We start from the raw sequence: 18,178 nt of genomic DNA, 5'->3' as shown, positions 1-18,178 counted from the left end.
CCGGTGTAAACGACTCCTCCACCTCCTCGCGGGTTTAAACGACTCCTCCACCTCCTCCGGGTGTAAACGACTCCACCACCTCCTCAGGGTGTAAACGACTCCTCCACCTCCTCGCGGGTGTAAACGACTCCTCCACCTCCTCGCGGGTGTAAACGACTCCTCCACCTCCTCCGGATGTAAACGACTCCTCCACCTCCTCCGGATGTAAACGACTCCACCACCTCCTCCGGGTGTAAACGACTCCTCCACCTCCTCGCGGGTGTAAACGACTCCACCACCTCCTCGCCGGTGTAAACGACTCCTCCACCTCCTCGCGGGTTTAAACGACTCCTCCACCTCCTCCGGGTGTAAACGACTCCACCACCTCCTCGCGGGTGTAAACGACTCCCCCACCTCCTCCGGGTGTAAACGACTCCTCCACCTCCTCGCGGATGTAAACGCTCCTCCACCTCCTCGCCGGTGTAAACGACTCCTCCACCTCCTCCGGGTGTTAACGACTCCACCACCTCCTCCGGGTGTAAACGACTCCAACACCTCCTCCGGGTGTAAACGACTCCACCACCTCCTCGCCGGTGTAAACGACTCCTCCACCTCCTCCGGGTGTGAACGACTCCACCACCTCCTCGCGGGTGTAAACAACTCCACCACCTACTCGGGGGTGTAAACGACTCCTTCACCTCCTCGGGAGTGTAAACGACTCCACCATCTCCTCGCCGGTGTAAACGACTCCTCCACCTCCTCGCGGGTGTAAACGACTCCTCCACCTCCTCGCGGGTGTAAACGACTCCACCACCTCCTCGCGGGTGTAAACGACTCCTCCACCTCCTCCGGGTGTAAACGACTCCACCACCTCCTCGCGGGTGTAAACGACTCCTCCACCTCCTCGCGGGTGTAAACGACTCCTCCACCTCCTCGCGGGTTTAAACGACTCCTCCACCTCCTCCGGGTGTAAACGACTCCACCACCTCCTCAGGGTGTAAACGACTCCTCCACCTCCTCGCGGGTGTAAACGACTCCACCACCTCCTCCGGGTGTAAACGACTCCTCCACCTCCTCGCGGGTGTAAACGACTCCTCCACCTCCTCCGGATGTAAACGACTCCTCCACCTCCTCCGGATGTAAACGACTCCACCACCTCCTCCGGGTGTAAACGACTCCTCCACCTCCTCGGGGGTGTAAACGACTCCTCCACCTCCTCGCGGGTGTAAACGACTCCTCCACCTCGCGGGTATAAACGACTCCACCACCTCCTCGCCGGTGTAAACGACTCCTCCACCTCCTCGCGGGTTTAAACGACTCCTCCACCTCCTCCGGGTGTAAACGACTCCACCACCTCCTCAGGGTGTAAACGACTCCTCCACCTCCTCGCGGGTGTAAACGACTCCACCACCTCCTCCGGGTGTAAACGACTCCTCCACCTCCTCGCGGGTGTAAACGACTCCTCCACCTCCTCCGGATGTAAACGACTCCTCCACCTCCTCCGGATGTAAACGACTCCACCACCTCCTCCGGGTGTAAACGACTCCTCCACCTCCTCGCGGGTGTAAACGACTCCTCCACCTCCTCGCGGGTGTAAACGACTCCTCCACCTCGCGGGTATAAACGACTCCACCACCTCCTCGCCGGTGTAAACAACTCCTCCACCTCCTCGCGGGTTTAAACGACTCCTCCACCTCCTCCGGGTGTAAACGACTCCACCACCTCCTCAGGGTGTAAACGACTCCTCCACCTCCTCGCGGGTGTAAACGACTCCTCCACCTCCTCGCGGGTCTAAACGACTCCTCCACCTCCTCCGGATGTAAACGACTCCTCCACCTCCTCCGGATGTAAACGACTCCACCACCTCCTCCGGGTGTAAACGACTCCTCCACCTCCTCGGGGGTGTAAACGACTCCTCCACCTCCTCGCGGGTGTAAACGACTCCACCACCTCCTCCGGGTGTAAACGACTCCTCCACCTCCTCACGGGTGTAAACGACTCCACCACCTCCTCGCCGGTGTATACGACTCCTCCAACTCCTCGCGGGTTTAAACGACTCCTCCACCTCCTCCGGGTGTAAACGACTCCTCCACGTCCTCGCGGGTGTAAACGACTCCACCACCTCCTCGCGGGTGTAAACGACTCCACCACCTCCTCCGGGTGTAAATGACTCCTCCACCTCCTCGGGCGTGTAAACGATTGCACCACCTCCTTGCGGGTGTAAACGATTCCTCCACCTCCTCGGGGGTGTAAACAACTCCACCTCCTCGGGGGTGTAAACGACTCCTCCACCTCCTCGCCGGTGTAAACGACTCCTCCACCTCCTCGCCAGTGTAAACGACTCCTCCACCTCCTCGCCGGTTTAAACAACTCCTCCACCTCCTCGCCGGTGTAAACGACTCCACCACCTCCTCCGGGTGTAAATGACTCCACCACCTCCTCCGGGTGTAAATGACTCCTCCACCTCCTCGGGCGTGTAAACGACTGCACCACCTCCTTGCGGGTGTAAACGACTCCTCCACCTCCTCGCGGGTGTAAACGACTCCTCCACCTCCTCGCGGGTATAAACGACTCCACCACCTCCTCGCCGGTGTAAACGACTCCTCCACCTTCTCGCGGGTTTAAACGACTCCTCCACCTCCTCCGGGTGTAAACGACTCCACCACCTCCTCAGGGTGTAAACGACTCCTCCACCTCCTCGGGCGTGTAAACGATTGCACCACCTCCTTGCGGGTGTAAACGACTCCTCCACCTCCTCGGGGGTGTAAACAACTCCACCTCCTCGGGGGTGTAAACGACTCCTCCACCTCCTCGCCGGTGTAAACGACTCCTCCACCTCCTCGCCAGTGTAAACGACTCCTCCACCTCCTCGCCGGTTTAAACAACTCCTCCACCTCCTCGCCGGTGTAAACGACTCCTCCACCTCCTCGCGGGTGTAAACGACTCCTCCACCTCCTCGCAGGTGTAAACAACTCCACCACCTCCTCGCAGGTGTAAACAACTCCACCACCTCCTCGCCGGTGTAAACGACTCCACCACCTCATCCGGGTGTAAACGACTGCACCACCTCCTTACGGGTGTAAACGACTCCTCCACATCCTCGCCGGTGTAAACGACTCCTCCACCTCCTCGCGGGTGTAAACGACTCCTCCACCTCCTCGCGGGTGTAAACGACTCCTCCACCTCCTCGCGGGTTTAAACGACTCCTCCACCTCCTCCGGGTGTAAACGACTCCACCACCTCCTCAAGGTGTAAACGACTCCTCCACCTCCTCGCGGGTGTAAACGACTCCACCACCTCCTCCGGGTGTAAACGACTCCTCCACCTCCTCGCGGGTGTAAACGACTCCTCCACCTCCTCCGGATGTAAACGACTCCTCCACCTCCTCCGGATGTAAACGACTCCACCACCTCCTCCGGGTGTAAACGACTCCTCCACCTGCTCCGGATGTAAACGACTCCACCACCTCCTCTGGGTGTAAACGACTCCTCCACCTCCTCGGGAGTGTAAACGACTCCACCACCTCCTCGCCGGTGTAAACGACTCCTCCACCTCCTCGCGGGTGTAAACGCTCCTCCACCTCCTCGGGGGTGTAAACGACTCCTCCACCTCCTCGCGGGTGTAAACGACTCCACCACCTCCTCGCAGGTGTAAACGACTCCTCCACCTCCTCCGGGTGTAAACGACTCCACCACCTCCTCCGTGTGTAAATGACTCCTCCACCTCCTCGCCGGTGTAAACGACTCCTCCACCTCCTCGCCGGTTTAAACGACTCCTCCAACTCCTCCGGGTGTAAACGACTCCACCACCTCCTCCGTGTGTAAACAACTCCTCCACCTCCTCGCGGGTGTAAACGACTCCTCCACCTCCTCGCGGGTGTAAACGACTCCTCCACCTCCTCGCGGGTATAAACGACTCCACCACCTCCTCGCCGGTGTAAACGACTCCTCCACCTCCTCGCGGGTTTAAACGACTCCTCCACCTCCTCCGTGTGTAAACGACTCCACCACCTCCTCAGGGTGTAAACGACTCCTCCACCTCCTCGGGCGTGTAAACGATTGCACCACCTCCTTGCGGGTGTAAACGACTCCTCCACCTCCTCGGGGGTGTAAACAACTCCACCTCCTCGGGGGTGTAAACGACTCCTCCACCTCCTCGCCGGTGTAAACGACTCCTCCACCTCCTCGCCAGTGTAAACGACTCCTCCACCTCCCCACCGGTTTAAACAACTCCTCCACCTCCTCGCCGGTGTAAACGACTCCTCCACCTCCTCGCGGGTGTAAACGACTCCTCCACCTCCTCGCAGGTGTAAACAACTCCACCACCTCCTCGCCGGTGTAAACGACTCCACCACCTCATCCGGGTGTAAACGACTGCACCACCTCCTTACGGGTGTAAACGACTCCTCCACCTCCTCGGGGGTGTAAACGACTCCTCCACCTCCTCGGGGGTGTAAACGACTCCTCCATCTCCTCGCGGGTGTAAACAACTCCACCACCTCCTCGCGGGTGTAAACGACTCCTCCACCTCCTCGGGAGTGTAAACGACTCCACCACCTCCTCGCCGGTGTAAACGACTCCTCCACCTCCCCGCGGGTGTAAACGCTCCTCCACCTCCTCGCCGGTGTAAACGACTCCTCCACCTCCTCGCCGGTGTAAACGACTCCACCACCTCCTCGCGGGTGTAAACGACTCCTCCACCTCCTCCGGGTGTAAACGACTCCACCACCTCCTCCGTGTGTAAACAACTCCTCCACCTCCTCGCCGGTGTAAACGACTCCTCCACCTCCTCGCCGGTTTAAACGACTCCTCCACCTCCTCCGGGTGTAAACGACTCCACCACCTCCTCCGTGTGTAAACGACTCCTCCACCTCCTCGCAGGTGTAAACGACTCCTCCACCTCCTCGCGGGTGTAAACGACTCCTCCACCTCCTCGCGGGTATAAACGACTCCTCCACCTCCTCCGGATGTAAACGACTCCTCCACCTCCTCCGGATGTAAACGACTCCACCACCTCCTCCGGGTGTAAACGACTCCTCCACCTCCTCGCGGGTGTAAACGACTCCAAGACCTCCTCGCGGGTGTAAACGACTCCACCACCTCCTCGCGGGTGTAAACGACTCCTCCACCTCCTCCGGGTGTAAACGACTCCACCACCTCCTCCGTGTGTAAACGACTCCACCACCTCCTCTGGGTGTAAACGACTCCTCCACCTCCTCGGGAGTGTAAACGACTCCACCACCTCCTCGCCGGTGTAAACGACTCCTCCACCTCCTCGCGGGTGTAAACGCTCCTCCACCTCCTCGCCTTTGTAAACGATTCCTCCACCTCCTCGCGGGTGTAAACGACTCCACCACCTCCTCGCGGGTGTAAACGACTCCTCCACCTCCTCCGGGTGTAAACGACTCCACCACCTCCTCCGTGTGTAAACGACTCCTCCACCTCCTCGCCGGTGTAAACGACTCCTCCACCTCCTCGCCGGTTTAAACGACTCCTCCACCTCCTCCGGGTGTAAACGACTCCACCACCTCCTCCGTGTGTAAACGACTCCTCCACCTCCTCGCGGGTGTAAACGACTCCTCCACCTCCTCGCGGGTGTAAACGACTCCTCCACCTCCTAGCGGGTATAAACGACTCCACCACCTCCTCGCCGGTGTAAACGACTCCTCCACCTCCTCGCGGGTTTAAACGACTCCTCCACCTCCTCAGGGTGTAAACGACTCCACCACCTCCTCAGGGTGTAAACGACTCCTCCACCTCCTCGGGCATGTAAACGATTGCACCACCTCCTTGCGGGTGTAAACGACTCCTCCACCTCCTCGGGGGTGTAAACAACTCCACCTCCTCGGGGGTGTAAACGACTCCTCCACCTCCTCGCCGGTGTAAACGACTCCTCCACCTCCTCGCCAGTGTAAACGACTCCTCCACCTCCTCGCCGGTTTAAACGACTCCTCCACCTCCTCAGGGTGTAAACGACTCCACCACCTCCTCAGGGTGTAAACGACTCCTCCACCTCCTCGGGCGTGTAAACGATTGCACCACCTCCTTGCGGGTGTAAACGACTCCTCCACCTCCTCGGGGGTGTAAACAACTCCACCTCCTCGGGGGTGTAAACGACTCCTCCACCTCCTCGCCGGTGTAAACGACTCCTCCACCTCCTCGCCAGTGTAAACGACTCCTCCACCTCCTCGCCGGTTTAAACAACTCCTCCACCTCCTCGCCGGTGTAAACGACTCCTCCACCTCCTCGCGGGTTTAAACGACTCCTCCACCTCCTCCGTGTGTAAACGACTCCACCACCTCCTCAGGGTGTAAACGACTCCACCACCTCCTCGCCGGTGTAAACGACTCCACCACCTCATCCGGGTGTAAACGACTGCACCACCTCCTTACGGGTGTAAACGACTCCTCCACCTCCTCGGGGGTGTAAACGACTCCTCCACCTCCTCGGGGGTGTAAACGACTCCTCCATCTCCTCGCGGGTGTAAACAACTCCACCACCTCCTCGCGGGTGTAAACGACTCCTCCACCTCCTCGGGAGTGTAAACGACTCCACCACCTCCTCGCCGGTGTAAACGACTCCTCCACCTCCCCGCGGGTGTAAACGCTCCTCCACCTCCTCGCCGGTGTAAACGACTCCTCCACCTCCTCGCCGGTGTAAACGACTCCACCACCTCCTCGCGGGTGTAAACGACTCCTCCACCTCCTCCGGGTGTAAACGACTCCACCACCTCCTCCGTGTGTAAACAACTCCTCCACCTCCTCGCCGGTGTAAACGACTCCTCCACCTCCTCGCCGGTTTAAACGACTCCTCCACCTCCTCCGGGTGTAAACGACTCCACCACCTCCTCCGTGTGTAAACGACTCCTCCACCTCCTCGCAGGTGTAAACGACTCCTCCACCTCCTCGCGGGTGTAAACGACTCCTCCACCTCCTCGCGGGTATAAACGACTCCTCCACCTCCTCCGGATGTAAACGACTCCTCCACCTCCTCCGGATGTAAACGACTCCACCACCTCCTACGGGTGTAAACGACTCCTCCACCTCCTCGCGGGTGTAAACGACTCCACCACCTCCTCGCCGGTGTAAACGACTCCTCCACCTCCTCGCGGGTTTAAACGACTCCTCCACCTCCTCTGGGTGTAAACGACTCCACCACCTCCTCAAGGTGTAAACGACTCCTCCACCTCCTCGCGGGTGTAAACGACTCCACCACCTCCTCCGGGTGTAAACGACTCCTCCACCTCCTCGGGAGTGTAAACGACTCCACCACCTCCTCGCGGGTGTAAACGACTCCTCCACCTCCTCGCGGGTGTAAACGCTCCTCCACCTCCTCGCCGGTGTAAACGACTCCTCCACCTCCTCGCGGGTGTAAACGACTCCACCACCTCCTCGCGGGTGTAAACGACTCCTCCACCTCCTCCGGGTGTAAACGACTCCACCACCTCCTCCGTGTGTAAACGACTCCACCACCTCCTCTGGGTGTAAACGACTCCTCCACCTCCTCGGGAGTGTAAACGACTCCACCACCTCCTCGCCGGTGTAAACGACTCCTCCACCTCCTCGCGGGTGTAAACGCTCCTCCACCTCCTCGCCTTTGTAAACGATTCCTCCACCTCCTCGCGGGTGTAAACGACTCCACCACCTCCTCGCGGGTGTAAACGACTCCTCCACCTCCTCCGGGTGTAAACGACTCCACCACCTCCTCCGTGTGTAAACGACTCCTCCACCTCCTCGCCGGTGTAAACGACTCCTCCACCTCCTCGCCGGTTTAAACGACTCCTCCACCTCCTCCGGGTGTAAACGACTCCACCACCTCCTCCGTGTGTAAACGACTCCTCCACCTCCTCGCGGGTGTAAACGACTCCTCCACCTCCTCGCGGGTGTAAACGACTCCTCCACCTCCTAGCGGGTATAAACGACTCCACCACCTCCTCGCCGGTGTAAACGACTCCTCCACCTCCTCGCGGGTTTAAACGACTCCTCCACCTCCTCAGGGTGTAAACGACTCCACCACCTCCTCAGGGTGTAAACGACTCCTCCACCTCCTCGGGCGTGTAAACGATTGCACCACCTCCTTGCGGGTGTAAACGACTCCTCCACCTCCTCGGGGGTGTAAACAACTCCACCTCCTCGGGGGTGTAAACGACTCCTCCACCTCCTCGCCGGTGTAAACGACTCCTCCACCTCCTCGCCAGTGTAAACGACTCCTCCACCTCCTCGCCGGTTTAAACAACTCCTCCACCTCCTCGCCGGTGTAAACGACTCCTCCACCTCCTCGCGGGTGTAAACGACTCCTCCACCTCCTCGCAGGTGTAAACAACTCCACCACCTCCTCGCCGGTGTAAACGACTCCACCACCTCCTCCGGATGTAAACGACTCCACCACCTCCTCCGGGTGTAAACGACTCCTCCACCTCCTCGCGGGTGTAAACGACTCCACCACCTCCTCGCTGGTGTAAACGACTCCTCCACCTCCTCGCGGGTTTAAACGACTCCTCCACCTCCTCTGGGTGTAAACGACTCCACCACCTCCTCAAGGTGTAAACGACTCCTCCACCTCCTCGCGGGTGTAAACGACTCCACCACCTCCTCCGGGTGTAAACGACTCCTCCACCTTCTCGGGAGTGTAAACGACTCCACCACCTCCTCGCCGGTGTAAACGACTCCTACACCTCCTCGCCGGTGTAAACGCTCCTCCACCTCCTCGCCGGTGTAAACGACTCCTCCACCTTCTCGGGAGTGTAAACGACTCCTCCACCTCCCCGCGGGTGTAAACGCTCCTCCACCTCCTCGCCGGTGTAAACGACTCCTCCACCTCCTCGCCGGTGTAAACGACTCCACCACCTCCTCGCGGGTGTAAACGACTCCTCCACCTCCTCCGGGTGTAAACGACTCCACCACCTCCTCCGTGTGTAAACAACTCCTCCACCTCCTCGCCGGTGTAAACGACTCCTCCACCTCCTCGCCGGTTTAAACGACTCCTCCACCTCCTCCGGGTGTAAACGACTCCACCACCTCCTCCGTGTGTAAACGACTCCTCCACCTCCTCGCAGGTGTAAACGACTCCTCCACCTCCTCGCGGGTGTAAACGACTCCTCCACCTCCTCGCGGGTATAAACGACTCCTCCACCTCCTCCGGATGTAAACGACTCCTCCACCTCCTCCGGATGTAAACGACTCCACCACCTCCTCCGGGTGTAAACGACTCCTCCACCTCCTCGCGGGTGTAAACGACTCCACCACCTCCTCGCCGGTGTAAACGACTCCTCCACCTCCTCGCGGGTTTAAACGACTCCTCCACCTCCTCTGGGTGTAAACGACTCCACCACCTCCTCAAGGTGTAAACGACTCCTCCACCTCCTCGCGGGTGTAAACGACTCCACCACCTCCTCCGGGTGTAAACGACTCCTCCACCTCCTCGGGAGTGTAAACGACTCCACCACCTCCTCGCGGGTGTAAACGACTCCTCCACCTCCTCGCGGGTGTAAACGCTCCTCCACCTCCTCGCGGGTGTAAACGACTCCTCCACCTCCTCCGGGTGTAAACGACTCCACCACCTCCTCCGTGTGTAAACGACTCCTCCACCTCCTCGCCGGTGTAAACGACTCCTCCACCTCCTCGCCGGTTTAAACGACTCCTCCACCTCCTCCGGGTGTAAACGACTCCACCACCTCCTCCGTGTGTAAACGACTCCTCCACCTCCTCGCGGGTGTAAACGACTCCACCACCTCCTCTGGGTGTAAACGACTCCTCCACCTCCTCGGGAGTTTAAACGACTCCACCACCTCCTCGCCGGTGTAAACGATTGCACCACCTCCTCGCGGGTGTAAACGCTGCTCCACCTCCTCGCCTTTGTAAACGACTCCTCCACCTCCTCGCGGGTGTAAACGACTCCACCATCTCCTCGCGGGTGTAAACGACTCCTCCACCTCCTCCGGGTGTAAACGACTCCACCACCTCCTCCGTGTGTAAACGACTCCACCACCTCCTCTGGGTGTAAACGACTCCTCCACCTCCTCGCCGGTGTAAACGACTCCTCCACCTCCTCGCCAGTGTAAACGACTCCTCCACCTCCTCGCGGGTATAAACGACTCCACCACCTCCTCGCCGGTGTAAACGACTCCTCCACCTCCTCGCGGGTGTAAACGACTCCTCCACCTCCTCCGGGTGTAAACGACTCCACCACCTCCTCAGGGTGTAAACGACTCCACCACCTCCTCAGGGTGTAAACGACTCCTCCACCTCCTCGGGCGTGTAAACTATTGCACCACCTCCTTGCGGGTGTAAACGACTCCTCCACCTCCTCGGGGGTGTAAACAACTCCACCTCCTCGGGGGTGTAAACGACTCCTCCACCTCCTCGCCGGTGTAAACGACTCCTCCACCTCCTCGCCAGTGTAAACGACTCCTCCACCTCCTCGCCGGTTTAAACAACTCCTCCACCTCCTCGCCGGTGTAAACGACTCCTCCACCTCCTCGCGGGTGTAAACGACTCCTCCATCTCCTCGCAGGTGTAAACAACTCCACCACCTCCTCGCCGGTGTAAACGACTCCACCACCTCCTCCGGATGTAAACGACTCCTCCACCTCCTCGCCGGTGTAAACGACTCCTCCACCTCCTCGCCGGTTTAAACGACTCCTCCACCTCCTCCGGGTGTAAACGACTCCACCACCTCCTCCGTGTGTAAACGACTCCTCCACCTCCTCCGGGTGTAAACGACTCCTCCACCTCCTCGCGGGTGTAAACGACTCCTCCACCTCCTCGCGGGTATAAACGACTCCACCACCTCCTCGCCGGTGTAAACGACTCCTCCACCTCCTCGCGGGTTTAAACGACTCCTCCACCTCCTCCGGGTGTAAACGACTCCACCACCTCCTCAGGGTGTAAACGACTCCTCCACCTCCTCGGGCGTGTAAACGATTGCACCACCTCCTTGCGGGTGTAAACGACTCCTCCACCTCCTCGGGGGTGTAAACGACTCCTCCACCTCCTCGCCGGTGTAAACGACTCCTCCACCTCCTCGCCGGTTTAAACAACTCCTCCACCTCCTCTCCTGTGTAAACGACTCCTCCACCTCCTCGCGGGTGTAAACGACTCCTCCACCTCCTCGCAGGTGTAAACAACTCCACCACCTCCTCGCCGGTGTAAACGACTCCACCACCTCATCCGGGTGTAAACGACTGCACCACCTCCTTACGGGTGTAAACGACTCCTCCACCTCCTCGGGGGTGTAAACGACTCCTCCACCTCCTCGCGGGTGTAAACGACTCCTCCACCTCCTCGCGGGTGTAAATGACTCCACCACCTCCTCGCGGGTGTAAACGACTCCTCCACCTCCTCCGGGTGTAAACGACTCCACCACCTCCTCCGTGTGTAAACGACTCCTCCACCTCCTCGCCGGTGTAAACGACTCCTCCACCTCCTCGCCGGTTTAAACGACTCCTCCACCTCCTCCGGGTGTAAACGACTCCACCACCTCCTCCGTGTGTAAACGACTCCTCCACCTCCTAGCGGGTGTAAACGACTCCTCCACCTCCTTGCGGGTGTAAACGACTCCTCCACCTCCTCGCGGGTATAAACGACTCCACCACCTCCTCGCCGGTGTAAACGACTCCTCCACCTCCTCGCGGGTGTAAAACGACTCCTCCACCTCCTCCGGGTGTAAACGACTCCACCACCTCCTCAGGGTGTAAACGACTCCTCCACCTCCTCGTGGGTGTAAACGACTCCACCACCTCCTCCGGGTGTAAACGACTCCTCCAACTCCTCGCGGGTGTAAACGACTCCTCCACCTCCTCCGGATGTAAACGACTCCTCCACCTCCTCCGGATGTAAACGACTCCACCACCTCCTCCGGGTGTAAACGACTCCTCCACCTCCTCGCCGGTGTAAACGACTCCTCCACCTCCTCCGGGTGTAAACGACTCCACCACCTCCTCGCCGGTGTAAACGACTCCTCCACCTCCTCCGGGGTGTAAACAACTCCACCACCTCCTCCGGGTGTAAACGACTCCACCACCTCCTCCGGGTGTAAACGACTGCACCACCTCCTTGCGGGTGTAAACGACTCCTCCACCTCCTCGGGGGTGTAAACGACTCCTCCACCTCCTCGGGGGTGTAAACGACTCCTCCACCTCCTCGCGGGTGTAAACGACTCCTCCACCTCCTCGCCGGTTTAAACGACTCCTCCACCTCCTCCGGGTGTAAACGACTCCACCACCTCCTCCGTGTGTAAACGACTCCTCCACCTCCTCGCGGGTGTAAACGACTCTTCCACCTCCTCGCGGGTGTAAACGACTCCACCACCTCCTCGCCGGTGTAAACGACTCCTCCACCTCCTCGCGGGTTTAAACGACTCCTCCACCTCCTCCGGGTGTAAACGACTCCACCACCTCCTCAAGGTGTAAACGACTCCTCCACCTCCTCGCGGGTGTAAACGACTCCACCACCTCCTCCGGGTGTAAACGACTCCTCCACCTCCTCGCGGGTGTAAACTACTCCCCCACCTCCTCCGGATGTAAACGACTCCTCCACCTCCTCCGGATGTAAACGACTCCACCACCTCCTCTGGGTGTAAACGACTCCTCCACCTCCTCGCGGGTGTAAACAACTCCACCACCTCCTCGCGGGTGTAAACGACTCCTCCACCTCCTCGGGAGTGTAAACGACTCCACCACCTCCTCGCCGGTGTAAACGACTCCTCCACCTCCTCGCGGATGTAAACGCTGCTCCACCTCCTCGCGGGTGTAAACGACTCCACCACCTCCTCGCCGGTGTAAACGACTCCTCCACCTCCTCGCGGGTTTAAACGACTCCTCCACCTCCTCCGGGTGTAAACGACTCCACCACCTCCTCAAGGTGTAAACGACTCCTCCACCTCCTCGCGGGTGTAAACGACTCCACCACCTCCTCGGGGTGTAAACGACTCCTCCACCTCCTCGCGGGTGTAAACGACTCCCCCACCTCCTCCGGATGTAAACGACTCCTCCACCTCCGCCGGATGTAAACGACTCCACCGACCTCCTCTGGGTGTAAACGACTCCTCCACCTCCTCGCGGGTGTAAACAACTCCACCACCTCCTCGCGGGTGTAAACGACTCCTCCACCTCCTCGGGAGTGTAAACGACTCCACCACCTCCTCGCCGGTGTAAACGACTCCTCCACCTCCTCGCGCATGTAAACGCTCCTCCACCTCCTCGCCGGTGTAAACGACTCCTCCACCTCCTCCGGGTGTAAACGACTCCACCACCTCCTCGCGGCTGTAAACGACTCCTCCACCTCCTCCGGGGTGTAAACAACTCCACCACCTCCTCCGGGTGTAAACGACTCCACCACCTCCTCCGGGTGTAAACGACTCCACCACCTCCTCCGGGTGTAAACGACTCCTCCACCTCCTCCGGATGTAAACGACTCCACCACCTCCTCCGGGTGTAAACGACTCCTCCACCTCCTCGCGGGTGTAAACAACTCCACCACCTCCTCGCGGGTGTAAACGACTCCTCCACCTCCCCGCCGGTGTAAACGACTCCTCCACCTCCTCGCGGATGTAAACGCTCCTCAACCTCCTCGCCGGTGTAAACGACTCCTCCACCTCCTCCGGGTGTAAACGACTCCTCCACCTCCTCCGGGGTGTAAACAACTCCACCACCTCCTCCGGGTGTATACGACTCCACCACCTCCTCCGGGTGTAAACGACTCCACCACCTCCTCCGGGTGTAAACGACTGCACCACCTCCTCCGGATGTAAACGACTCCACCACCTCCTCTGGGTGTAACCGACTCCTCCACCTCCTCGCGGGTGTAAACAACTCCACCACCTCCTCGCGGGTGTAAACGACTCCTCCACCTCCTCGGGAGTGTAAACGACTCCACCACCTCCTCGCCGGTGTAAACGACTCCTCCACCTCCTCGCGGATGTAAACGCTCCTCCACCTCCTCGCCGGTGTAAACGACTCCTCCACCTCCTCCGGGTGTAAACGACTCCTCCACCTCCTCGCCGGTGTAAACAACTCCTCCACCTCCTCGCCGGTTTAAACGACTCCTCCACCTCCTCGCGGGTGTAAACGACTCCACCACTTCCTCGCGGGTGTAAACGACTCCACCACCTCCTCCGGGTGTAAACGACTCCTCCACCTCCTCGCCGGTTTAAACGACTCCTCCACCTCCTCGCCGGTGTAAACGACTCCTCCACCTCCTCGCCGGTTTAAAAGACTCCTCCACCTCCTCCGGGTGTAAACGACTCCACCACCTCCTCAAGGTGTAAACGACTCCTCCACCTCCTCGCGGGTGTAAACGACTCCACCACCTCCTCCGGGTGTAAACGACTCCTCCACCTCCTCAAGGTGTAAACGACTCCTCCACCTCCTCGCGGGTGTAAACGACTCCACCACCTCCTCCGGGTGTAAACGACTCCTCCACCTCCTCGCGGGTGTAAACGACTCCCCCACCTCCTCCGGATGTAAACGACTCCTCCACCTCCTCCGCAAGTAAACGACTCCACCACCTCCTCTGGGTGTAAACGACTCCTCCACCTCCTCGCGGGTGTAAACAACTCCCCCACCTCCTCGCGGGTGTAAACGACACCTCCACCTCCTCGGGAGTGTAAACGACTCCACCACCTCCTCGCCGGTGTAAACGACTCCTCCACCTCCTCAAGGTGTAAACGACTCCTCCACCTCCTCGCGGGTGTAAACGACTCCACCACCTCCTCCGGGTGTAAACGACTCCTCCACCTCCTCGCGGGTGTAAACGACTCCCCCACCTCCTCCGGATGTAAACGACTCCTCCACCTCCTCCGGATGTAAACGACTCCACCACCTCCTCTGGGTGTAAACGACTCCTCCACCTCCTCGCGGGTGTAAACAACTCCACCACCTCTTCGCGGGTGTAAACGACTCCTCCACCTCCTCGGGAGTGTAAACGACTCCACCACCTCCTCGCCGGTGTAAACGAGTCCTCCACCTCGTAGCGGGTGTAAACGACTCCTCCACCTCCTCGCCGGTGTAAACGACTCCTCCACCTCATCGCGGGTGTAAACGACTCCACCACCTCCTCGCCGGTATGAACGACTCCTCCACCTCCTCGCGGGTGTAAACGACTCCACCACCTCCTCGCCGGTATGAACGACTCCTCCACCTCCTCGCCGGTGTAAACAACTCCTCCACCTTCTCGCCGGTTTAAACGACTCCTCCACCTCCTCGCGGGTGTAAACGACTCCACCACTTCCTCGCGGGTGTAAACGACTCCACCACCTCCTCCAGGTGTAAACGACTCCTCCACCTCCTCGCCGGTTTAAACGACTCCTCCACCTCCTCGCGGGTGTAAACGACTCCACCACCTCCTTGCGGGTGTAAACGACACCACCACCTCCTCCGGGTGTAAACGACTCCTCCACCTCCTCGGGCGTGTAAACGACTGCACCACCTCCTTGCGGGTGTAAACGACTCCTCCACCTCCTCGGGGGTGTAAACGACTCCACCACCTCCTCCGGGTGTAAACGACTCCTCCACCTCCTCGCGGGTGTAAACGACTCCACCACCTCCTCCGGGTGTAAACGACTCCTCCACCTCCTCGCGGGTGTAAACGACTCCTCCACCTCGTCCGGATGTAAACGACTCCACCACCTCCTCCGGGTGTAAACGACTCCTCCACCTCCTCGCGGGTGTAAACGACTCCTCCACCTCCTCCGGATGTAAACGACTCCACCACCTCCTCGCGGGTGTAAACGACTCCTCCACCTCCTCCGGATGTAAACGACTCCACCACCTCCTCCGGGTGTAAACGACTCCTCCACCTCCTCCGGATGTAAACGACTCCACCACCTCCTCCGGGTGTAAACGACTCCTCCACCTCCTCAGGGGTGTAAACGACTCCTCCACCTCCTCGCGGGTGTAAACGACTCCTCCACCTCCTCGCCGGTGTAAACGACTCCTCCACCTCCTCGCCGGTTTAAACGACTCCTCCAACTCCTCGCGGGTTTAAACGACCCCTCCACCTCCTACGGGTGTAAACGACTCCTCCACCTCCTCGCGGGTGTAAACGACTCCTCCACCTCCTCCGGATGTAAACGACTCCACCACCTCCTCGCGGGTGTAAACGACTCCACCACCTCCTCGCCGGTGTAAACGACTCCTCCACCTCCTCGCGGATTTAAACGACTCCTCCACCTCCTCCGGGTGTAAACGACTCCACCACCTCCTCAAGGTGTAAACGACTCCTCCACCTCCTCGCGGGTGTAAACGACTCCACCACCTCCTCCGGGTGTAAACGACTCCTCCACCTCCTCGCGGGTGTAAACGACTCCCCCACCTCCTCCGGATGTAAACGACTCCCCCACCTCCTCCGGATGTAAACGACTCCACCACCTCCTCTGGGTGTAAACGACTCCTCCACCTCCTCGCGGGTGTAAACAACTCCACCACCTCCTCGCGGGTGTAAACGACTCCTCCACCTCCTCGGGAGTGTAAACGACTCCACCACCTCCTCGCCGGTGTAAACGACTCCTCCACCTCCTCGCGGATGTAAACGCTCCTCCACCTCCTCGCCGGTGTAAACGACTCCTACACCTCCTCCGGGTGTAAACGACTCCTCCACCTCCTCGCCGGTGTAAACAACTCCTCCACCTCCTCGCCGGTTTAAACGACTCCTCCACCTCCTCGCGGATGTAAACGCTCCTCCACCTCCTCGCCGGTGTAAACGACTCCTCCACCTCCTCCGGGTGTAAACGACTCCTCCACCTCCTCGCCGGTGTAAACAACTCCTCCACCTCCTCGCCGGTTTAAACGACTCCTCCACCTCCTCGCGGGTGTAAACGACTCCACCACTTCCTCGCGGGTGTAAACGACTCCACCACCTCCTCCGGGTGTAAACGACTCCTCCACCTCCTCGCCGGTTTAAACGACTCCTCCACCTCCTCGCGGGTGTAAACAACTCCTCCACCTCCTCGCCGGTTTAAACGACTCCTCCACCTCCTCGCGGGTGTAAACGACTCCACCACTTCCTCGCGGGTGTAAACGACTCCACCACCTCCTCCGGGTGTAAACGACTCCTCCACCTCCTCGCCGGTTTAAACGACTCCTCCACCTCCTCGCGGGTGTAAACGACTCCTCCACCTCCTCCGGATGTAAACGACTCCACCACCTCCTCGCGGGTGTAAACGACTCCTCCACCTCCTCCGGATGTAAACGACTCCACCACCTCCTCCGGGTGTAAACGACTCCTCCACCTCCTCCGGATGTAAACGACTCCACCACCTCCTCCGGGTGTAAACGACTCCTCCACCTCCTCAGGGGTGTAAACGACTCCTCCACCTCCTCGCGGGTGTAAACGACTCCTCCACCTCCTCGCCGGTGTAAACGACTCCTCCACCTCCTCGCCGGTTTAAACGACTCCTCCAACTCCTCGCGGGTTTAAACGACTCCTCCACCTCCTACGGGTGTAAACGACTCCTCCACCTCCTCGCGGGTGTAAACGACTCCTCCACCTCCTCCGGATGTAAACGACTCCACCACCTCCTCGCGGGTGTAAACGACTCCACCACCTCCTCGCCGGTGTAAACGACTCCTCCACCTCCTCGCGGGTTTAAACGACTCCTCCACCTCCTCCGGGTGTAAACGACTCCACCACCTCCTCAAGGTGTAAACGACTCCTCCACCTCCTCGCGGGTGTAAACGACTCCACCACCTCCTCCGGGTGTAAACGACTCCTCCACCTCCTCAAGGTGTAAACGACTCCACCTCCTCGCGGGTGTAAACGACTCCACCACCTCCTCCGGGTGTAAACGACTCCTCCACCTCCTCGCGGGTGTAAACGACTCCCCCACCTCCTCCGGATGTAAACGACTCCTCCACCTCCTCGCGGGTGTAAACAACTCCACCACCTCCTCGCGGGTGTAAACGACACCTCCACCTCCTCGGGAGTGTAAACGACTCCACCACCTCCTCGCCGGTGTAAACGACTCCTCCACCTCCTCGCGGGTTTAAACGACTCCTCCACCTCCTCCGGGTGTAAACGACTCCACCACCTCCTCAAGGTGTAAACGACTCCTCCACCTCCTCGCGGGTGTAAACGACTCCACCACCTCCTCCGGGTGTAAACGACTCCTCCACCTCCTCGCGGGTGTAAACGACTCCCCCACCTCCTCTGGATGTAAACGACTCCTCCACCTCCTCCGGATGTAAACGACTCCACCACCTCCTC

Source organism: Telmatherina bonti (genome assembly GCF_933228915.1).
Source record: "Telmatherina bonti genome assembly, chromosome: 4".
In the NCBI taxonomy this organism is placed as follows: Eukaryota; Metazoa; Chordata; class Actinopteri; order Atheriniformes; family Telmatherinidae; genus Telmatherina; species Telmatherina bonti.
This window is presented reverse-complemented; position numbering follows the sequence as displayed.